The sequence below is a fragment of the Chiloscyllium punctatum genome, chromosome 23 (assembly GCF_047496795.1).
Source record: "Chiloscyllium punctatum isolate Juve2018m chromosome 23, sChiPun1.3, whole genome shotgun sequence".
Taxonomy (NCBI): Eukaryota; Metazoa; Chordata; class Chondrichthyes; order Orectolobiformes; family Hemiscylliidae; genus Chiloscyllium; species Chiloscyllium punctatum.
Window position 1 is genome coordinate 639092 of NC_092761.1, and position 17863 is coordinate 656954.

The 17863-nt window shown below is 44.6% G+C and overlaps 1 long non-coding RNA gene across 1 annotated transcript in view; it reads right to left on the reverse strand.

The window, feature by feature from the left end:
* The window catches only part of LOC140493957 (uncharacterized), a 75228-nt gene that overhangs the window by 12214 nt on the left and 45151 nt on the right, over window positions 1–17863 (reverse strand). The window contains exon 5 of the long non-coding RNA XR_011963796.1: window positions 11865–11999. This is a non-coding gene — a long non-coding RNA (uncharacterized lncRNA). The remainder of the gene's footprint in view (window positions 1–11864; window positions 12000–17863) is intronic.

A 17863-nucleotide genomic window follows, 5' to 3' on the forward strand; every position in this document is an offset into this window, starting at 1 on the left:
GTCAGGCTAACACCGTTTGGTTTCAGACTGACTGCACAAAGGATTTTGGGAATCCTTGTGATTCAATCTGAAACAGGTAGCTTACAGGACCAGCAAGTAATCGAGAAGGCAAAGGGAATGGAGTCTAAATATAGGGAGGTCTTGCTAAAACGATGCAAGGTACAAGTCAGACCACACCTAGATTATAATGAATAGTATGTGTGCCCTAAGGAAAGACATTCTTGTGTTGGAGGCAGGCCAGGGAAGGTTCGCTCGGCTGATCCTGGAGATGGCGGGATTTTCCAATGAGAAGAGGTGGAGGAGATTGCCCTTGAACCTATTGGAGTTTTGAAGAATGGGAGAGAAATTGAATGAAACATCCAGGATTCGGAGGGGCTTTGACAGGTTAGATGTCGTTAAGTTAGAAAATCGAGCAGTACAGCAGAGTAATAGGCCCTTCGGCCCACCATGGCTGTGCTGACCATGATGCTATTCTCAACTAATCCCATCTGTCTGCACATGGGCGATATCCCTCTATTCTCTGTTTGTTCATGTTTCTGTCTAAATGCCCTTCAAATGTTTGCTCTTGTTGCCACCTCTCCCACCTCCTGTTTGTTTTTTTGCTGATCCTGCCTAAATCCCTACAACCCCTCAATAATCACATTGCTCGGTAAAGACAATTGGCCTCATTCATCTCACTTAAAACTTCTCACTCTCACCTTAAACCGATGCGCCCTAGTATTTGATATTTCGACATTGGAAGGAGGATTCCAACTATCCACACTATTCACGCCTCTCCTCATGCTCTTTACCTGTACCAGGTCACCCCTCAGACTCGGATATTCTCGCAAAACAATCCAACTGCGTCCAACCTCCTTAAACACAGTCATCCAGGCAATATTCTGCCAACCGTCTGTTGGAACCTCCCCAAAACCTCCACATCCTTCCTGTGGTGTGTCGATGAGAATGACACGCAACTTTCCAAACATGGTCGAATGAAGTTTCATTCAGTCACAACATGACATGCAAAAGTCTGTACTCAATACTGTGCCCAATAAAGGTTAGCATGCCATACTCCCCCTCGACCACCACATCCTGTTGTGTTGTTATTTTTAGGGAGCTATGGATTTGCTTCCAATGTCTATCTGTTTATCAATGTTTCCAACTAGTCAATTAGTGTACTTCTCTCTTCCATATGACTTCATAAATATATCACTTCACACCTGTCCCGATGAAATTCAATTTGCCACATCTCTGCCCAACATTACAGCTGATGTATGTACTGCTGCAACCATGAACACTCTTCCTCACTATCCACAATTCCCCTATCTATCCCTAATCATTACATGCCTTTCCAAATGTCGACTGCAAAATTACCACTCAAACTGCTGACCTTTTCATCTGAATCCCAGATATAAATTACACACAGACATCACAGCACTGATCCTTGTGAAACAGACGTCCAATCAGAAATTGACCACTGCACATGCCTCTGTCTACTATCACCAAGAAAATATTGCATCCGACTTAACAACATGCATGGATTGTGATTTGATCTCCCAGATCTCCCTTGCTATTTGGAAGCTGTCGATTCAAAATGACTCTATATTTTGATTCCCAGGTTAAATTGGCTGTCTCATTAATGCACTGACTGCGTCCTTTCTTCACAACAAAACGGGACCTTGATTGGTTTTTTGCTGATCCTGCCTAAATCCCTACAACCCCTCAATAAACACATCCCATCGATGGTCATGCTGCAGCCACACCTCCACAATAACAGTTCGATCATATCTGTTCCCTTCAGTTAATGCTGTCATTCCATCTGCCTTGTTGCAAATGCATGGCGCGTGTCACCGAGAGAGGGCCTTTGAGGGATGGTTAGAGGTCACAGAGTGGGAGAGATGTTTGGGGGTGTGACAATGTTGCAGGGTTAAACATAGTTACAGTTGCTACAGATTGTTCGCAGGAGAAAACATTTTATTGTTTGGAGGAAGATAGAGAGATAAAGCGTATTTGATTAGATTCCAGAGATAGGGATGTGTGTAGGGTTGTGGATCGTTACATGGACAACGTTGATCAGGGCATAGAAACATTCACAGGATTCCAGGATGTCGTACATTTAACAACAGTTGTGGGATCTGGAGAATATCACAGTGATAGGGTGGATGGTATGGACTGGGGAATATTACAGGTAAAGGGAGGGTAGTATGGACTGGAGAATATTACAGGAAAAGGGAGGGTCGTATGGACTGGAGAATATTACAGGGAAAGGGAGGGTCGTATGGACTGGAGAATGTTGCAAGCACATGGAAGATGATATAAGCTGGAGAATGCTGCAGCAATAGAGAGGAGTATATGGACTGGAGGATATTGCACGGACAGGGATGATGTTGTAGACTGGATACAGTTAGAAGGAGAGATGAATTTATGCACTGGAAGGTATGTCAGAGAGAGTGCGTGGTGTGCATGCTGCAAGATACGACAGGGATAGGGAAGCTTGTAGAGACTGGAGGAGAGAGTGATAGAGAGTCTTATGAGAGACCAGATTCACTTATGGGCATAGGATATGCTACAGTGAGCAGAGCCTTTTGCAGATATAAATGAGGATACAATGGCCACAAAGCAGTCGCACCTCTTCATAGGTATATAGGAACTGAAGGAATTGAAGAGATTACACAAGCTTGGAGTGTTGTATGCAGTGGAGGAGATTAACCTGAAAGGGATGGTTTTAGAGACTCAACAATGTTAGGAAATAACGGGAGTTGCAATTGTGAGAGCAGGTTTCAACAATTCGGAGGATATAGAACTGAAAGAGCTTTGACAGATAGCGATGGTACGGTAAAGGGAATTGTAGTGGCTTCCGTTTCATAAGCAATCCATAAGCACTTAAAATAGCCTGTTTGACTTGTGCATTATCACTCGACCATTCGAGAGACAGCGCTGCAAATATTTCACTGGCTCTGCTTACCAGCTTAGACTGAACTAGCATTACCCAGAAGACCTCGGGCCACTCTACCTGTCTATGAAATCTTTCAAATGAAATACAGAGTTCCTTGACAGTAGAGTCACAGGTAGTTAGGATAACAAAGAAGGTGATTGGTATGCATTCCTTTATTGGTCAGAGTATTGGGTACAGGAGTTGGGAGGTCATGTTGTGGCTGTACAAGACAGTGGTTAGGCCACTTTTGGAATGCTGCATGCAACTCTGTTCTACTTCCGATCGGAAGGATGTTGTGAAACCTGAAAGGGTCCAGAAAAGATTTACAACAACGTTGCCAGGGATGAGCTATAGGGAGAGTTTGAACAGGTGGTGGTTGTTTTTCCTGGAGAGTTGGAGGCTGAGGGTGACCTCATCGAGGTTTATAAAATCAAGAGGGACATGGATAGGGTAAATCGACAAAGGCTTTCTCCTGGGGTGTGCGAATCCAGAATTATAGGGCGAGGTTTAGGGTGAGAGTAGAAAGATATAAAAGATAAAAAGGGGCAACTTTTTCACGCAGAGGATAGTAAGTATATGGAATGAGCTGCCAGAGGAAGTCGTGGAGGCTAGTACAACTGCAACAGTTAAAAGGCATCTGGATGGGTATATGAATAGGAAGGGTTTAGATGGAGATGAGCTGGGTGCTAGCAGGTGGGACTACATTGGGTTGGGATATCTGATCTGCAGGATGGGACCATGAATGGGTTGGGGAACCTGGAGGATGTTATGATTTGAACCACAGGTAATGTTTGATTGGATCTTTCAGCCAGTCTTACAGATGGTACAATTGCAACATTTAAGAAGCATTTGGATGTATATATGAATAGAAAGGGTTTGGAGGGAGATAGGCCAGGTACTGGCAGGTGGGACTACATTGGGTTGGAATATCCTGTGGGCATGGCTGGGTTGGAATGAAGGGTCTGTTTCCATGCTGTACATCTCTATGACTATAAGATCGGCTGAATGTTCCAATCAAAAATTACCTGTGGTTCAAATCATAATATCCTCCAGGTTCCACAAGCCATCCCTTGTCCTATCCTGCAGGTTCAATGAATCCCGGAACACCTAACCTTCTTCAAGTCCCACGTCCCTTCCTACATTTGTACCATCCTCCAAGTTCTGCAGCCCTTCATACCTTGTAACATGGCCCAGACTCTCCAACTCCTCCTTCCTCTGCAATGTTCCCCAGAAGAGCACTGCAGGATGGTGGGGGTAACAGAGATATGGAGTGACATCAGGACAGGAGGATATTGCAGACATTAGGAATATATGGACTTGAGAAGGTTTCACAGTTTATGAGTGTTGTAGGGACTGGAGGAACTTACAAAGATAGGGATAGTTTTCGATTGGAGGATTCTGCAGAAAACCTTTACGTGGTTAAAGGCAGGATTCTTAGCAGTGTGCAGGAACAAAGGGATCCTGTGTCCCTCAGGTTCCCACCCAAGTTGACAGGCTGTTAAGAAGGCGGATGGTGTGTTGGCTTTCATTGGCAGGGGGATTGAATTTAAGAGATGTGAGATTTTGCTGCAGCTCTACAGAACCCCAGTTAGACCACACTTCGAATATTGTGAACAGTTCTGTTCGCTTCATTGTAGGAAGGACGTGGAACCTTTAAAGACAGTGCAGAGGAGATTGAGCAGGATGCTGCCTGGACTGGAGGGCATGCCCATAGAAGGTAGGCTGTGTAAGTTAGGGCTTTTCTGATCACAGCGAAGGAGGAAGAATGGTGACTTGATAGAGGTGTACAAGGGAATGAGAGGCAAAGATAGAGTGGGATAACCAGAGACTACTTCCCTTGGCGAAATGGTAATCACAAGGGGACATAAGTTTAAGGTAATTGGCAGAAGGTTTAGCTTAGATATCAGAGGGATATGGGCCAAGTGCTGGCAGGTAGGACTAGATTGGGTTGGGATATCCTGTCGGCATGGACGGGACTGGTACGTTATTTACACAGAGTGTGGTGGGTGCGTGGAATGGACTGCCAGCCGTGGTAGTAGATTCAGACACATTACAGACATCTAAGCAACTCTTGGATAGGCACATCAATGATAGTAAAATGTAAGATATGTAGGTTCGTTTCATCTTCAGAGTAGGATAAAAGGTCAGCACAATATTGAGGGCGGAAGGACTTGTACTGGAATGTGCTATTCCATTTTCTAAATAGCAAGGGTTATGATGGCAGCAAGAGGGTTCGGGAAGCGGGAGAGGATGCGATCTGAATGAAGAGACACAAATATGAGGCGTTGCTAAGGTTGCATGAGGTAACAGAGACAGCAATGGCCTGATCTGGAGCGGATGACCCAGACTGGGAGGGGTGTGGGAACTGGAGGTGGTTTCACAGGGAGGGAGGACCTTTGAGCCACAGGAGGTTACAGAAATGTGGAGAGCTGTCGGGCCTACAGGGGTTCATGGAGATGGGGAGTTTGGGAGGAATGGAGCAGTTTACAGGGATAAGGATGTTGGTAGGATGAGGTGTTTTACATAGACAGGAATGTTTCAGGTGAATGGAGCAGATTACAGAGAAAACGTGGGTTGTACAGATTGGAAAAACAAATATTCATATGGAGGGCAATACAAGCATGGTGAACACTCAGTGAAATGTTAATATTCGCAAAGTCTGGGACAATCACACTGACAACAGTGACATTGGAAGAGGAGTTCAGAGAATTTTTTTCACTGTTTCTTAGAATAACAGATTGTGTAACTGGCGAGGGACGTAACTGTCTCAGAGCGACTGTTGTGTGATAAAACTTAGTGAATGAGTAACGTCACCTGGAGAGATCCTCTGGGAAATTGTGATAATGTGCAGTTTAAAGAACTATAAAGTTTTAATGTGAAACACAGAAAGGACAAGCTACAACTAGAAACAAAAATAGCCAATTACCTGAGTTGGAGAGGAGAACTGACCAAGATAAACAGGCTAAACAGACTGAAATATGCGCCTGTAAATGAACAGTGGAAAACATTTGAAGGAACAGTGAAAAATACTCAACAAAAGGATATTCCACTGAAACAGACAAAAACCCAGCAAAAAATCCCCACCGGTCCCTCACTCAGGACAAAATGGATCATATTAGATTATGAGGCTGAGAAGATCACCACAAAATACTTAAAATCCTGAAGTGAGAGAGAGTTTTAGAGTAAGTTTTAAAGGGATTGCAATGGGTCTGCTCGCAGGAGGGGGGCAATGGGAAGGGGAATCGTTGCCAAGTTTTATTGACACGATACGAACATGGAGAAGTGAAGGTGCTGGAGGTGGTGAGAGAGTGACAGAGAGAGGTCAGGGCCTGAACGGTGTTACAAAGCCAGTACGGATTGCTGCAGCTGGAGGGGTTTGCAGAGGTAGGGAGGGACATATGTATTTTTATTTATTCATTCATGGGATGTGGGTGTCACTGCCTGGACCAGCATTCTTTGACCCCATGCTAATTACCCAGAAATTGCTGGATAAATATAATACTTTGCTGGCCACAGGTGAAGTGCTGAATGACTGGAGGATCGCTAATATGGTTCCTTTGTTCAAGAAGGGCAGCAGGGATAGGCCAGGTAATTACAGAGCAGATAGTCTGACAGCAGGAGGAGGGAAATTATTGGAAACAATTGTGAGGATGAATCAACACTTGCAAAGGTAAGGATCAACTTGGTTTAGTCATCATGGATTTGGCAGAGGAAGATACTGTCCGAGGAATTCAATTCAGCTTTTTTTTTAAAATGATGCTTAAGTATATTGATGAAGGCGCTGCAGATGATGTGGTTTACATGGACTTGACTAAGTCCTTAAACAAGATCCAACATGGAAGGCTGGTTCAAAAGGACTGGGTTCCAAGGCAAGTTGGCAAATTGGATGCAAAATTGGTGGATAGCATACTTTCACCACCGGGTGTACCACAGGAAACTGTGCAGGAATCATTGAACATTAATAACTCAGATGTGAAAGCAGAAGGTATCATTAGTCGGTTTGCAGATGACATGAAAGGTGAGGGTGTTGTTCACAGTGAGGAGGATGGTCTCTTTCTGCTGTCCGATGTCGATTGGATGATAATCGAAGCAGAGTTTAGTTCTGATCGAAATGAGGCAATACACTGTGGGAGGTACGATAAGCGAAGTACAGACATAATAAACAGTAGGTCCTTGCGGAGTACTGAGGAATACAGGGACCTTGGTGGACAAGTCCATATATCCCTGAAGGTGTCAGCACAGGGTGACAGGGTGGGAATGGCACCTGAACTGGGAGCGGGAGAGGGACAAATATCCTGGTGGGGTGAATTGCTAGAGCTGCTTGAGAGGATATAACCCAGTCTGGCAGGGTGTTGGACCTTAAATAAACGTAAGGCCAGAAAGATGATTGAGGCTGGTACACGAGTTAAAGACAGCAATTTCAGCAGACAAGGCAGGCAAGAACATAGCAGGGAATGGCGGAAAACTGATGATTAAACTGCATTAATTTCAATGTAAGGGGCCAGACAGCTAAGGAAGATGAACTCAGGGCATGGATTGGAACAAGGGACTGGGATATTATAGTTTTACAGAAACACAGCTGAGGGAGGGGCAGGACTGACAGTTCATTGTTTCAAGGTGGAGATGCTGCAGGAAGGGGAGGCAAGAGAGGACGTGTGGTGGTGGGTTTTGATTGCATGAATCATCACAGCAGTACTTAGAGAGAATATTCCTGTGGATTGCCCAGTGAAGCTATGTTCGTGGAACTGAGAAATAAGAATGGGTCATCACTTTGATACGATGCGACTGCTGACCCCGAATAATCTGTGGCAGACTGAGGAACAAATATGTCGGGACACCTTAAATATCAACCATAATAATAGGGCTGTTATAGTAGCGTTTATGAACTTTCCAAACCTAGACTGGGACTGCCAGTGTTCAGTGTTTGCAAGGGAGGAATTTGGTAATTGTGTTCCAGAAAACTCCCAATCAATATGTAAATGGCCTGAAAAGAGAAAGGGGCAAAACCTGACCTCCACTTGGGAATTAAGGTAGGGAGAGGGACTGAGATTTGGGAAAGCGTTTTGCCAAAGTGATCACAGTTCTAGTAGTTTGAAAATAGCTTTGGAAAAGGACAGGCCTGGTCCACAAGTGCAAGTTATAAAATGGAGCCTGACCAATCTTGACCGTATTAGTCAGGAACTTTGAAAATGTGATTGGGGAAGGGAATTATTTACAGGGAAAGGGAAGTTTGGCAAGTGAGAATATTTTAAAAGTAAGATAAACTGATCGATCAGCGCCAGCATGTTCCTGTTTGTGTGCAGGTCAATGCTGACAGCATTCGGAAACACTGGCTGTCTATTGAGGGTCTGGTCAAGGAAAAGGGGGCACATGTCAGGTATAGCCAGCTGGATCAAGGGAATTCCTGAGGATATACAGGGGCTGTAGGAATACACTTTGAGTAGAAAACAGGATTGGAGAAAGGCTACATGAAATAGCCTCAGCAGAGAAGGAAAGGGGAATCCAAAAGTGATTGTATCAGTATATTAAGAGTACATAAGTAACTCAGGACAAAATAGTGTCCATTAAAGATCAATGAGGCCATCGATGTGTGGAACTGCAGGATATTTGCTAAGATCCTAAACAATTTTTTTCACTCCAGAACTTACTGTGGAGAAAGACTGGGGAATTCAGGGAACAAGAGTAATATTGTAGGCCACAATTGGAGTTCTCTGCAATTCCAGTCTCTCTGCTACAAGAAGAATGTTGTGAAACTTGAAAGGACTCAGAAAAGATTAACAAGATATTGCCCGGGTTGGTGCTGAATATGCTGGGGTTACTGTCACTGGAGAATCGGAGACTGAGGGATGACCTCACAGAGGTTTATATGAACATGAGGGGCATGGATAGGGTAAGCATTCAAGGCCTTTTCCCAGAAGTTGGGGAGTCCAAAAATAGAGGGAATAGATTTAAGTTTAGAGGTGAATGGTTTACAGAGGGACTGAAGGGACAGCTTCTTCACACACATAGTGATGTGTGTATGGAATGAGCTGAAAGAGAAAGTAATGGAGACTGATACAATTACAACATTTAAAATTGGCATCTGAATAGTAAGGGTGGGGGGCATGGTGGCACAGTGGATAGCACTGCTGCCTCACAGCGCCAGAGACCCGGGTTCAATTCCCGACTCAGGCGACTGACTGTGTGGAGTTTGCACATTCTCCCCGTGTCTGCGTGGGTTTCCTCCGGGTGCTCCGGTTTCCTCCCACAGTCCAAAGATGCGCATGCCAGGTGAATTGGCCATACTAAATTGCCCGTAGTGTTAGTTGAAGGGTTAAATGTACGGGAATGGGTGGGTTACGCTTCTGCATGCCGGTGTGGACTTGTTGGGCCAAAAGGCCTGTTTCCACACTGTAAGTAATCTAATCTAATCTGTAAGTAATCTAATCTAAAAGGGTATAGACGTATATGGGCCAAATGCTGGAAAAGGGAATGGATTTATTTAGACCGGGTAAGCCAGTACGAGTTGGGGACCGAAGGGTCTGTTTCTATGCTGTAAATCTCTATGACTTGAAAAGAGTGCATGTTATAAAAGAGCTGGCGCTGGAGGTTTTAAAACTCAAAGCTATGGCAAGTCCCAGAACCTGATTAAGTGTATCTCAGGACACTGTGGGATGCTAGGGAAAAAATTGTGGAGGCCCGAGTAAAGGTATGTGTACTACAGACAGCCATGTGTGATGGGCTGGCAGGCTGGAGGGTGGCATCATGGACAGTGAAGGAGGTTTTGTGAGATGACAAAGGGATCTTGATGAGGTGAATGAATGGGCTGAAAAAGTAGAAATGGAATTCAATCTGAATAAATACGAGGTAATGCATTTTGTAAAACAAACACGGGTAGAGCTTATACAATTAATGCTCAGGCCTTGATAAGTCTTTTAGAGCAGAGGGACCTCCGGGTTCAGGTACATAATCCTTGAAGGCTGCATCACAGGACGAATAAGACAGTGCTTTGCATGCCTGACTATTGCTCAGTCCATTGAGTGTAGGATTTGGGACGTCATGTTGAGTTTGCACAGACATTTGTGAGGCCTGTTCTGCAAGACTCTGTCCAGTTCTGGTCGCGCAGTTAACAGGGAGGATATTATTAAGCTGCAGGACATTCAGAAGTGATTTACCAGGATATTGCTGGGTATGGAAGGCTTGAGATCTGAAAAATGGCTGGATAGGCTGAGTCTTTTTTCACTGGTGCCTGGGGGTTGAGACATGATGCTATAAAGGTTTATGAAAAAAATGAGATATATGGATCAATTTAATGGTAGTTGCCTTTTCCTCAGGATGGGGGAGTCTCAAGATCAGGGGCCATATTTTTAAGGTTAGAGGGGAGAGGTGTTCAAAAAAAAGATATGGGGCAATTTGCTACACAGAAGGTGGTTTGAGTGTGGAATGAACTTCCTGAGAAAGGGGTTGATGTGGGTACAATTACAACATTTAAAAGATATTTGGATAAACAGGTGAATAGGGCAGGGTTGGAGTGATATAGGCCAGCAACAGGCAGCTGGGAAGAGTTTAGTTTTAGATTATGGTGGGTATCAACTGAAGGGTCACATTCCATGCTGTATGGCTCTATGACAAGAATATGGTTTGATTCCATTATTGAAGAAAGGATCAGGGCTGGGCCCACTGATGTGCATCATCGACATAAACGATTTAGTTGAAAATATAGGAGTGATTGTGTGAAAGTTTGTTGATGATCAAATGAATGGTGTCGTGGGCAGTAAATACGGTTATCAAAGGGGATCTTGACCAACTGGGCCAGTGGACCAAGGAATGAAAGATGGAGTTTAATTCAGGGGTTGGATTTTGTTAAGACAAACCAGGGAGGACTAATACAGTTAATGGAAAGGCTCAGGCCAGGGTTGTCGGAGAGAGAGAGAGAGAGAGACCAGAGGGTGCAAGTTACATTGTTCCTCGGAAGTGGCATACCAGGTGGACAGGGTGGGGAAAGCGATATTTGGCACATTTGCCGACATTGGCCAGCACTTTGTTACATATGTTGGAGATATTTGTAACTTTGTCCTGAATATTTCCCTTGGGCAGAGGAGGCCACGAGGTGACCCTAAGAATGGTGAATAACCAAGGGTCGGTGAGTCCAAAACTAGAGGGTATAACAGGAGGTGAGAGAGCAAGGATTTAAAGAGGGAGCTGAGGGGAACATTATCCACAGAGGATGGTGCATAAACGGAACAGACTGCCTCAGGCACATGGGAGAAACAAAAACAATTACAGCATGGAAAAGACATTTGGGCAGGTACATGGAGAGGAGAAGGTTTGAAGAGATAAGGGTCAAATGCAGGCAAATGAGACTCATTGAGTATAAGAAACATGGGCAGCCTTGAGGGGTTTGACCACAGGTTCTGTTTCCGTGCTGTATCACTCTGTATCCAGCTAAAGAGGATTAGTGTACCAAAATAAGGCATGTTGTAGACACTGAAGCAAGTTACAGCGATAGTGATGGTAGTCTAGAATGCAGTATGTCTCAAATATGTGGAGGGAGTATCGGGAAGGGAGGAGGTTACAGGGACAGGGACTATTGTAGGAGTTAAAAATGACTGAAGACACTGCTGCACAAGCCATGCCACAGATGGTGTTGCAGAGTAGTGAGTCTTAGTAGAGTGTTGGAGGGAGAACACAGAACAGAAAGATCCCAGGCAGCATTCACAACCTCTTGTCGGAGGCCTACTCTCCCCTCTGTTGTACTGATGCTCGCTAAGACAGCACAGGACTGGATTGATAACTATGAACTCCCGATGCTGTCTCACTGCAACATAAGTTAAAGTAGACGTGGTGATTGAGCACGGGGTGTGTCTATACTGTGCTCCCCATCCAGCACTGTATCTGCGTCCTGTCTTGTTAGCGATGTTTGGAGCCCTCTCATTGTTCTCTGCTCTGTCACTATGAGTGATCTTACCACACTGCAGGATTTATTGAAGGCTCCCGGTCTCCCTGCCCTTTGTCTCTCTGGCTGACCAACCATCTTCAATGAGGTGATGGATGAGACACACAGCAGTTGGGAAGTCTATTGAGTCAGCAACTTCCTGAGTACCTACAGGAGACAGAGAAATAGACAGAATGGGAAATTAGACTGATGCAGTGAGGGTTACACAAGGAGAATGGAAATGAACCCCACAGAGATCTGGAAAATCCCAAACTCCATCCCTGGCCTGTGCTGTTGAGTCTCTCTGGAGTGGAGAATTCTGTTAGCTCAGGATCTGGAGGAGCTGTAAGAGTGAGAGACGCTGACAGAGGCAGCAATTCGACCCACACAGTGAGGGATACCACATGGAGAGAGACTGAGTGATATCACCAGAGTGCAGGAAGACTTCAGGATCACACAATCATGTTGGAAGAATGGGTTTAGCTTCATGTGTCAGTGCTCAGGGATGAGTAACCAGTGAGCAGGTGAAGTGACGGCCTAGTAACATTATTGTTCGGGCATTTATCCAAAACCTCAGCTAATGTTCAGGGGAGGCAGGTTTGAATCCCATCATAAGATATGGTGGAATTTAAAATCAATAATTTTAAAAATAGCAATTCACAATCCATAAACAAATATGAAACCATTGCTGATGTACAAAAATCACAATCCCTTAGATTAAATTCCCTACAGTGTGGAAACAGGCCTTTCGACCCAACCAGTCCATGCCATCCCTCCAAAGAGTAACCCACTCAGACCCATCACCCTCGACCTAATACACCTGACATCATGGGCAATGTAGCATGGCCAATTCACCTGACCTGCGCGTCTTTGGACTGTGGGAGGAAACCGGAGCATCTGGAGGCAATTCACGCAGACACGGGGAAAATGTGCAAACTCCACACAGTCGCCCGCGGCTGGAATCGAACCTGGGACCCTGGTGCTGTGAGGCAGGAGTGCTAATCACTGAGCCAGCGTACCGCGCACTTTCCTTTTGACAACGAGATCTGATCATCCTCACGTGGTCTGCACGACATACCCACAGCAAAGTGTTTGCCTCTCAGTTGCCCTCTGAAATGGCCAAGCAAGCTACTCAGCTCACGGGCAGCTAGGGCTGGGCAATAAAGGCTGGTCAGCCAGAGACACCCACATCCCCTACCTGATTTATAAAAAAATCCAATAGGATGGTCCCACTGGAACCGTGATGGGACCAGTGTCCTGGCCAATCATGACAGTAGGTTTATGGACAGGGCTTTAAACTGACAGAGAGGATGCAGGGACAGGGTTCAGGTGAAAGGAGCTTTCCAAATCCAAAGAAAAAAGGTGAAGCATCGGAACAGTATGGGGATGTGGCTGAAGGCAATCAGAAAGGTACAGGATGGGACAGCGATTAACTAAAACTGTACATCAGTGAATAGGTTTGTGACAGGAAATTGTGGGAAAGAGTAAATTATGTTTTTTTTCAATGGACGAAGTCTTATCAATAAGGTAGATGGATTTGTGACACTGAGATAAAAGAGGTTTAGACAACAGAGAGACATGGTTATAGGGTGAACAAAAGGTGGACATAAATATTCAATGGATCACAACCTTGCGGAAACTCAGGCAAAATGGGTAACACTAACAATAATGGATAACAAAGGCATCACAGAGAAAGCATTTGGTCTCAGATCATGAAGTAGAATCAGTCTGAATGTAAATTCTGGCTACTACTTGCCAAGGACACAAGCAGCAGAACAGTTTTAGCCACTGAACAGCATTCCGCTGCTCATTACTGCATCACACAGGAACTCATTGGAATTTTTTTAACAAACACATTGCGATAATTTTGGGAAACATCAATATTCACAAAATGTAGTACAGTCACACTGGCAAGAGTGATATTGGAAGAGGAGTTCACAAAATTAGTTTTCAGTGTTTCTTTGAATAACAAATTGTGCAACTGGCTAGGGACATAACTACCTCAGAGCGACCATTGTGTGATGAATCTTAGTAAATGAGTAATGTCACCTGGAGAGATCCTCTGCAATATTGTGATAAAATGCAATTTAAGGAAATATAAAGTTTTAAAGTGAATCACAGAAAGGACAAGCTACAACTAGAAACAAAAATAAACAATAACATGAGTTTGAGAGGGGAACTGACCAAGGTAAACAGGCTAAATAGACTGAAATATGTGCCTGTCAATGAACAGTGGAAAACATTTGAAGGAACAGTGTAAAACACTCAACAAAAGGACATTCCATTGAAACAGACAAATCCTCAGCAAGAAATCCCCATCGGTCCCTCATTCAAGTAAAAATGATCATATTAGATTATCGGGCTTAGAGGATCACCAAAAAGTACTTAAAATCCTGAAGTGAGAGAATGTTTTCGGAGTAAGTTTTAAAGGGATTGCAAAGGGTCTGCTCCCAGGAGGAGGTCAGATGGAAGAGGGAATAATTGTCAAGGTTTTATGTCACAAAAGGAACCGGGAGAGCTGAAGGTGCTGGAAGTGGTGAGAGTGTTACAGAGAGGGGTCAGGGCCTGAACGGTATTACAAAGCCAGTACAGATTGTTGCAACTGGAGGTGTTTGCAGAGGTCGGGAGGGATATATATATTTTTATTTATTCATTCATAGGATGAGGATGTCGCTGATTGGACCAACATTCTTTGCCCCACTGCTAATTACCCAGAGTATAGCACAGAGTCAGCCATATTGCTGTGGGTCTGCTGTCACGTGCAGGCCAGACCAGGTTAGAATGTCAGATGTTCTTCTCTAAAGGATGTAAATGAACCAGATGAGTTCTTCCTTCTGGTCAACAATGCTTTTATGGTGGCCTCACCAATGTCCTCTACAGCCACAACATGACATCCCAACTTCTACTCTCAATCGCAAACGCCTGCTTCACCAACCTGTCTACCTGTGACACCACTTACAAAGAACTGTCTACCTGCATCCCTGGGTCACAGACTGACAACACTACCCAGGGCCCAAACATAAACTGTACAGGTCCCACCCTGGTTTGTTTCACCAAAATGGAACACCTCACGTTTATCTAATTAAACTCCATCTGCTATTCTTCAGCTCACGATCCCAGTGTACTATTCGTCCTGTTGTATCATAGATAACCTTCTTCACTGACCACTTTACCAACAATTTCAGTGCCACTCAAAAAAACTTACTTACCAGGAAACCAATATTCCCATCCAAACCATTTATCCAAATGACAAACAACAGTGGACCCACTTCACCGCTGGTCACATGTCTCCAGTCAGAAAGGCAACATGTCTCCCATCACCCTCTGTCTCCTACCATCAAGCCTAATTTTGTATCCAGTTGACTAGCTCCTCCTGAATGCCATATCCTTTTACATTGATCTGAGCTTATTATCCAGTTTACCATACAGAACACAGAACACAGAACAGTACAGCACAAGACCCTTCGGCCATGATGCCATGCCCATCTTTTATCCGACTGTGAGATCAAACTAACTTACATACCCTTCATTTTGCTGTCATCCATGTGCCTATCCAAGAGTCTGTTAAAATGTCCCATTACACCCACCCACCACTCTCTGTGTAAAGAACCTACATTTGAAATCTCCCCTTACCCATCCACCAATCACCTTACAATCATGCCCCCATGTACCATGTATGCCATGGGATAAAGAGGTCTCTCACTGTTCACTCTATCTTTGCCTCACACCTTCTTGTTCACCTCTAACAAATCACACCACACTCTTCTTCACTCCAATGAGAAAAGCCTTAGCTCCCTCAACCTTTCTTCATAAGACATGCTCTCCAGTCCAGGTAGCATCCTGGTAAATCTCCTCTTTACCCTCTCTAAAACTTCCACATCCTTCCTTTAATGAAGGGACCAAAACTGAACACAATATTCTAATTGGGATCTAAACAGGACTGTATAGAGCTGCAGCATAACCTCATGGCTTTAAAACTCAATCCCCCAGCTAATGAAAGCCAATACAACAGATTCTTTCTTAATAATACCATCAGCTTGGTGGCAAATTTGAGGGATCTCTGCTCATGGAATCCAAGATCCATCTGTTCCTCCACACTATTCAGTATTCTGCCTTTACCTGCACATCTTTGGCCTGTGGGTGGAAACCGGAGCCCCTGTCGGAAACCCACGCAGACACGGAGAGAAAGTGCTCACTCCACACAGACAGTCGCCTGGGGCTGGAATTGAAATCACGTCCCTAGTGCTGTGAGGTAGCAGTGCTAACCACTGAGCCACCGTGCTGCCCCATGTAACTCTCTAGAGCCCTGCTTCTGATCCTTGGTTCCTCAAACTTAAATTAGCTTCCTTCTTCCTCTTGACTAGATGTTCTACATCCCTTGGAACCTTGACAAATGCTTTGCTGAAGTTCATGTAGACAACACTGACTGCTCTGCCTTCATCGATCTCTTGGTCAACTCCTCGAAGAGTCAATCCGGTTTGTGAAACATGGCTTCCCACTCACAAAGCCATGCTAACTATCTCTAATCAGCCCTTGCCTTTCCAAATATATGTAGCTCCTTTCTCTCAGAATCTCCTCCAACAACTTACCCAGCACTGGCTCACTGGGCTGTGATTTCCTAGCTGCTCCCTGCAGACATTAAGTGATGGAACAGCATTAGCCACCCTCCAGTCTTCCGGTAACACGTTGTGTGTATTGATAAAAAAGTATCTGTTAGGGACACTATCTCTTCCCCAGATTCCCACAATATTCGACCTAATATGCGACATTAAGATTTGATCTACCTTTATTTGTTTTCAGATACCAGCACTTTTTTTCCTCTGTTGAGGATTCTTTCCAAGACATCACTATTTATTTCCCCAACTTCCTGAGCTTCCATGTCTTTCTCCACAGTAAATTCTGACAACACTATTTTGTCTAATATCTCACCCACCTCCTGACAATTAAGGTGCCCTATTCTCTACCAAATTACTCTTTAGCCCTTATTGAAACTTGTGTAAAGTTTTCTGAAAATTCAAATAAACCGTATCCTCAGTCCAACCACTCCTACACCCGTATCTATTCTGCCATTTATATTCACACCAATAAAAATAAAATCCAACAGGCTCAAAAACACGTCCTCTTTTCATTAAAAGTGTTTCTAAGGTTCCAGTTATTGTTCATTGACATATCCTTTCAAACATATTTCAGCTCCTGACCTACTGTCAGGCTAACACTGTTTGGTTTCAGACTGGCAGCAGAAAGGGTTATGGGAGTTCATGTTTATCAATCTGAAAAAAGGTAGCTTACAGTTTCAACAGGTAATAGATGTTTTGGAAATAAGGAGGGTCGTGGGGACTGAAGGACATTATGGAGATAGGGAGTGATGTGGGGCCTGAAAGGGGCCAAAGAGATCTGCAGGGCTGTTGGGTCTGAAGGAGGTTTCACAGATCAGGAGGATCATGGGGATTGAAGGAGGTTACTCTGAACGGGAGGGTCGTTGGGTCAGGATGAGATTATGGAGATAGGGAGGGTCGTGGGGCCTTTTGGAGGTTATGGAGTTAGGGAGGTTGGTGGGGAATGGTTCAGGTTACATGGATAGGAAGAGTCGTGGGGACTGAAGGAGTTTATGGAGATAGGGAGGGCTGTGGGGACTGAAGTAGGTTATATAGATAGTAAGTTTATAGAGAAGCACAGGAAAGAAGAGCAGGTATTGGCCATTTGACCACAGAGTCTGTCCCACCATTCAATATGATCACGACTGATCATTTAACCCAGTACAGTATTCCTGCTTTCACACCTTACTCTGATATTATAGTGACTACTGGCATTTAGTGATACAGCGGGCTGTCGTAACTGGGACAGGGGGTGGGGTGGGGGGGGGGGGTGTCTTACAGAGATAGGGAGGGTTGTGGAAGCTGGGACAGGTGACAGATACAGGGTGGGTTTTAGGAATGGGAGGACTTCACAGAGATTTGTAGGAATGCAGGGATGGGACGTGATAACAATCACAGGGAGGGTTTTGGGAGCTCGATCTGAGACGGGTATAGCTG